The sequence below is a fragment of the Rhinopithecus bieti genome, unplaced genomic scaffold, assembly GCF_001698545.2.
Source record: "Rhinopithecus bieti isolate Rb0 unplaced genomic scaffold, ASM169854v2 scaffold_12928, whole genome shotgun sequence".
Classification (NCBI taxonomy): domain Eukaryota; kingdom Metazoa; phylum Chordata; class Mammalia; order Primates; family Cercopithecidae; genus Rhinopithecus; species Rhinopithecus bieti.
In genome coordinates, this window is record NW_016807614.1 from 1,936,436 (window position 1) to 1,943,197 (window position 6,762).

Sequence of the window (6,762 nt, forward strand, 5' to 3'; positions counted from 1 at the left end):
GGGAGGGGCGCGAGCGCGGAGGGAGCGCGCGTGCGTGGGGCGCGTGCGTGGTGGAGCGCGCGCGCCCCGCCCCTTCCACAGCTTGGGGTGGGGAACGGCTGGAAGAGGGAGTGGGGGCGCAACCCTCCTCCGCGCGGAGAGAAGGGGCCCTGGCTCTGGCGCTCTGGGATGTCCTGGCATTTCTGGTATCCCCGGGGGCCTCGGACTTGTGGGTGGCATTTGGAGGGGCAGCGGGGAGGAAGCTCGGTAACTGACAAGGCCCTACATAGTTGGGCTCCGCCCCCAGGGGTGATGTCACTCTCGAGGTGGCTGCTGCTGTCACGTGCGCCCATTTCAGGGCCTGTCCTCCTGCTTTGATGACCGGAACGCTCCCCTAGATCTCCCCCACTTCGGTCACCTCAGGCACATATCACTCGGAGAGTCCTTGAAGCCTGCAAGTGTCAGTTATTCTTTCCCGAATTCTCAATGGTAGTTTGTAGACGGCTTCAAAAGGCCACGGTTGGCTGTGGGGAGAATCAGAATGAGAAAGAAAAAACAACAGTGGGGTTGGTGGGGAGACCGAGACTTATTTAGAATAATGGCTGAAAAGTCACCAACCACAGCTTGCGAGCCTGAGGTAAAGTCGTGGCGCTGCTTCTGTCACTGCCAGGTTGGCTAAGAAGTAACGTGGTTTTAAGAGCTGGTCGGCAAGGGCGGGAAAGCCACCACATTAATGCCTCGTCGAACTATGTTAGGTTATATTTCACCCTCCACCTAGCTCTTCTTGCCTCTACTCTTTCCCTCCTATCATAAAACAGCAAGTCGACTGTGGAAGATGTTTAGGACATAAACATCTTAGCGTGCTACAAGACGATGCGAAGCAATCACCGTGACCAACTCTGCCTGGCCCGCCTTCCCTTCCATAAACTGAAGTGACCTTTCGTGGTCATCCAACTTCTTAATCAGATGCCGTGATCGGAAATAGATGCGCCAAATTACATCAATCGAGGAAGCTCTGGAGCTTCCAAGGTAGAGAGGTTTGTTTGATAACAGCGCTTTAATCTACCCCATCCCGTAGCACTTCATCCAGGAGTTTCTTCAATTTTCAAAAATTAGTATTAATTTCAGAACAATACAGGAAATTGTACATGAACATATCCATCCAACAGCTTTTCTTTACAGTGAATGCTTGCAAAGTCAGAGCTAGAGCAGCTTTGAATAGTACAGCTAACATGGCAAGGTGAAGGGCTGACATATGGAATTTTTTGGTGGTAACTCCAGAAAGTTAGATTAATATAACGAAAACCCATCTACCTATGATGTTAGAGACAAGGCAGTGATTACTTACAGGGGAATTGATTGAGAGGAGACAGGAGCGAGACTTCTGGTTTGCTGGAAATATTCAGTATCTTGATCTAGTTAATGGTTACCGGGGTGTATACATATGCAAAAAGATCTGTGCGCTTCATGTCAGTTTTTTAAAATCACGTACACACAAAGAAGCATTACAATGTCATCATCACTGGAGTCGGAAAACCTCGGTTTGAATCTCAGTATCACACAACACTTACCTGCTATGTGACCTTGAACAGGTCTCTGGACCTTCCCTTCTTCATCTGTCTAACGTGGGTAATATTAATACTTACTTCACAGATGGATGTAAAGATGAAACGAAATTTTGGAAAATACTTAACACAAAGCCTGTTACACAATGACTCAGGAAACAGGAGCTATTATGTTATCCTTCTTATCCTCGAATTTACCCTATTTAATTCTCCTTCGGTCTTTTTAAATTTATTTTTAAGATCACTTGGTATCTAAGCCTTTCCCTGCGAGTTTCACTGAGACTAATAACATTCTATCTCCGAGAAATAACAAAAGGCAGTCAGGGGTGTAATGTTGGTTTTCAAACTAGTTCAGGTGGCAGTCCCTAGAAATTATGGTGCTCAATGTGGAGCATCATAAAATGCTGATAGATTTAACTCTGCCATATGGAATTGACACAATTTTACAAGCACTAAATCTGGCTATTTTATGGTTATGCAAATCTCCACATATTAAAAAAATGGGGGCTTTTTTTGTTGTTGCTGTTCTTTTTTCTGAGACAGAGTCTCGACCTGTCACCCAGGCTGGAGTGCAGTGGCGCCATCTCGGCTTACTACAACCTCTGCCTCCTGAGTTCAAGCGATTTTCATGCCTCAGCCTCCTTCCCAAGTAGCTGGGATTATAGGCACACACCACCACCCCTGGCTAATTTTTGTATTTTAGGTACAGATGGGGTTTTACTATGTTGACGAGGCTGGTCTGGAACTCCTGACCTCATGTGAGCCACCCAACTTGACCTCCCAAAGTGCCGGGATCACAGGCGTGAGCCACTGTGTCCAGCCAAAAAATAATGTGTTTTTAAGAGATAATATGTCTGTGTTTTTCTCTTTAAATTTATTTGCAACTTTTTTACAAGGTAAGAAGTACCAAAAAAATTAATAATAATTCACAAAATGAAAACCTTTAAACCCATTTTTCCTGGAAATTAGAAAAACACCGTAATTGTTCAATTTTAGCAACAGAGCTCTTTATTGGATTTACCCACAGTAAGCTCTGATAGCTGTAACCCACATGGTCTCCTGCACTGATAAAGTGAGTAACTCTGACTCACTGTCCTCATCATACTTCCAAAGATCAGTCCCCACTGCTTTTAGCCAACCTTTCCCAAACCCTATTTTCATGTGGGCAGTGACCAGGAATGAACTCACTGCTTCACTCTTTTGATCATCCACCATCTTTCTTTTCTGCCAATTCTCTTCCAGGTTGTTCTACTGTCCAGCCTTATAATTTGCTGCCACACTCTAACTTTGAGGAGGAAACAATATGTCCCTGACAGAGTTGTGGGTGGGGCATAGTAGGGACAGAGAGCAACATTGCAATGAGAAGTCACCTCTGTTCTCTACTCCTCTCCCTGATTCCCTTTTCTGTCACTATTACCTGAAATCCTTAGAATGCTAATTTTATTACCTACTAAAAATCCATTCTAGTAAAGATGTTAATTTAGTCTATAACTTAAATTTGGAAACGTAATGTATGCCATGTAATAAGAACCTGCAAATAATTGTTCATAACATAGCCCATCCTTACTCTGTACCTCCCAACATTTTAGCATCATCTGTATTATTCAAAATGCCCTTTCTTGCCCTTTCACCTCTGCACTATCAACCACCTCTGCATATGGTGTCTTCCCTGGCTACCCCTAAGTCTCTCTAGCTATCTATCTATCTTTTTTTTTTTTTGAGACAGGGTCTCACCCCCATCACCCAGCCTGGAGTGCAGTGGCACCATCATGGGTCACCACAGCCTCTACTTCCCAGACTCAAGTGACCTTTCCACCTCAGCCTCCTGAGTAGCTGAGACCAAAGGTGCACATCACCATGCCCAGCTAATTTTTTATATTGTTATATAGTTGGAGTCTTGCCATGTTGCCCAGGCTGGTCTCGAACTCCTGAGCTCAAGCAATCCACCTGCCTCAGCCTCCCAAAGTGCTGGGATTACAGGCATGAGCCACTGCGCCCAGCCCTCTAAGTCTCTTAAGTAAACCATCAGGTTCACCTTTTTCTACCCTTTTCCCTTAACTCTCTCTCCCTAAATAAAAAGTAATACCATCCACCACTGAGTGATCACCTACTGGCAGCAAATATTTCACCAGCTGCTTTATATGCACAACCTCATTTAATCCCCACGACATCCTATCAGATAAGTATTATGTTAATTTTTTAGATGAGGGGGGTTCTGAGAGGTTGAATAACCAGCCCAATTTTACACTCAATGACAGGTAGAGCCACAGACTGAACCTAAACATAAACTTTATTCTCTATCAGTTACCCTGAGGAGATTACCATACAAAGTGTAAAGGAGAACAAAGAATACATATTTTTTAAATGTGAGTTGCCAGTTGCTCATGCCTGTAATCCCAGAGTCTCAGAAGACTGAGACAGGAGGATCACTTGAGGCCAAGAGTTCGAGGCCACAGTGAGCTATGATTGCACCACTGCTCTCCAGCCAAGGCAACAGAGTAAGACCCCCCACTTAAAAAAAAATATAAAATAAAAAAAAATAAATAAAAAAAAGGAAGCCATGTCACACAATGGAAGGATTTCTAAAAGGTTGATGTAAATGAGATTTTCCTCACTGATTGTTTTTCATAATCTCATTTCTTGTTGATCTGTGATTAATTACTTACCCGAGAGCTTCAACATTTTCCCCACCAACTCTACCTCAGCCTTTTGATGAATAGTTGATATTTCTAGATGAACACTTAAAACATTTCCACATAGAGGAGCTACTACTTAAAAGAAGTTTCTAGTAAATCCCTTTTTTTGTAAAATGAAAAATGCATGTAAAATGTGAATAAACAAATGCTAATATATTTTTACATTGACATTTATAAATGTTTGACAAATATTTACACCTACTGTTCGTATATAGCGGTGATAAGTGCCATGGGGCATATAGAATTGATTTGAGGAAAGTCTTGCCTACTTAACTGTCATAATCTATTTGAGAAACAGAATGCTTAAAACATTTAAATATATAATATAGTATATTATAGAATTAAGTCTCAACATGAATAAAACAGCAAGTTCTGTAACAAATTACAAGAAGGAGGGATGCAAGTTTGACTGGGATGGTATAGAACTGCTTCTTGAGAAAAGCAGAATAGGAAAAAGAAATGGTTGGAAAAAAGGAAGGAAGGGCCCTGAGAGCTCAACAAAAGTCCAGAGAAGGGAATGAATATGACAACCTCTTAGGTCAAAGAATGGATCTCTTTTGAAGATGAGTTGCTTTCTTAATAAAGACATAAACTCAGCTGCCATTAGGACATGTTCTCTCTCTCATTTCCGACCTTTTTGTATTAGGCTATCTCTCTTCTCATTCTGCATCTGAGCATTCTGTTTCTCAGGCTCATGTGTTGTAAAATATATCAGCTAACAGCATTCACAGATTTAGCTGCTAAGGAGACACTGACTTGATTCTCTGGATATAGAGTACAAAAATTCCAGGAAGGGCTCTGATTGGCCCAACCTGGATCAAGAGCTCTCTTGCAGCGAATTCCAGGGGTGTACATTATAAATTGTGCAACATGTGTTTAAGTGTGAACGCATTTGTTTTCTCTGAAGAGGGGATCCATTGGTTCCATTAGATTCTCAAAGGAAGGGATTTGTAACTCAAAAGCAGTAAAGAGCTACTACAAATACCAAATATGCCAAAACCATCTCTCATTTCTTCTCTCCCAAAGCAGTCCTTCGACTCCCCTGCTCTGTCACTGATACCCCAGTCTTCTAGACTGCTAGACTTGTTACCTTGTTGTGTTCTGATACTTCACTGTTCTTTACTCCCTGCATTTAGTTACTCAGTAGATTATGTTAATTTTTCCCATGCAGTGGTTGTTAGAACTATTCTTTTCTGTTTCCACAGGCACAATCCTTGACCATCAGCTGTCATCTTCTTTAGCTCACTAAATAGTAACATCTTCTTAACCAGATTCTTACCAGTTGTCCCTTCCTGCTCAAATCCACCTTATTAGGTGAGTGTATTAAACTGCCTTTCTGTCATTCTTCTGCTGAAAGACTCCATGATGTCACCTTTCCTGGGCAGTAAGAAAGACCCTGTGCAGTCTGGTCCAGGCCCATCTTTCTAACCTTTTACCAACTGATGTCTTATCGCCTTACTAGTAAATGCTGTCCTATTCAGCCACACCTGTTGCTCAATGATCTGTTCTTTAAATGTGAAATGTGTCTATTTGTAGTTCACATCGATGTTTGTCTTTATTAAGAAAACAACTCATCCTCAAAAGAGGTCCATTCTTTGACGTAAGAGGTTGGTCCCTTCCCTCTCTTCTCCATCCATTTCTTTTTACTGCTTTGCTTTCCTCAAGAAAGTGAAGTAGAACTCAAGAAGAAGTTCCATACCATCCCAGTCAAAGTTGTATCCCTTCTTCTGTGATTTATTACAGAACTTACTGTTTTACTCACGTTGACACTTAATTCTATAGTATACTATATTACATATTATATATTTAAATGTTTTAAGCCTCTTGTTTCTCAAATACATTATAGGTTCTGAGGGATAGTCCAGTCCTTTAATGAGTCTGGAATTCCATACAGGCGGACGCCTAGTTGATTTTTTACACATTCTTACCCAGTTTCTTAATACATTCCTGGTAATATATACAAATGTTGATTATGCAAAAATTAAATGTATTGAATATTATAGGAGCACAGCTTCTTTTCTAGGGAGCTGAAAATAGTATTCAATTCCTACTTGCAATTCACCTTTTTTTTTTTTTGAGACAGAGTTTAACTCTTGTTGTCCAGGCTGGAGTACAGTGGCGCAATCTCAGCTCACTGCAACCTCTGCCTCCTGGGTTCAAGCGATTCTCCTGCCTCAGCCTCCTGAGTAGCTGGGATTACAGTGTGCACCACCATGCCCAGCTAATGTTGTATTTTTTTAGTAGAGATGGGGTTTCACCATGTGGGTCAGGCTGGTCTCAATCTCCTGAGCTCAAATGATTCACCCTCCTCGGCCTCCCAAAGTGCTGGGATTACAGGTGTGAGCCACCACGCCTGGCCTAACTCACCTTTAAGATACAATCTTTGATAACGTATTTCCAGCAGGTATTATATGTTCTACTTTTGTCCTAATTAATATCTACCTGACAGGGTAAGCTAAAGTTTCACAGCTTTGTATATAGCCAATGACTCCTCCTTTGCTCAATTGTATTGTTTCAAAAAC

General features: G+C 41.9%; 1 long non-coding RNA gene across 1 annotated transcript; it reads left to right on the top strand.

The window, feature by feature from the left end:
• The first annotated feature begins 97 nt into the window (after window positions 1-97).
• On the top strand, window positions 98-5,617 carry LOC108536246 (uncharacterized). The gene is made up of 3 exons (XR_001887466.1): window positions 98-185; window positions 798-1,008; window positions 5,446-5,617. It is a non-coding gene; the product is annotated as an uncharacterized LOC108536246 (long non-coding RNA).
• Window positions 5,618-6,762: the final 1,145 nt, after the last annotated feature.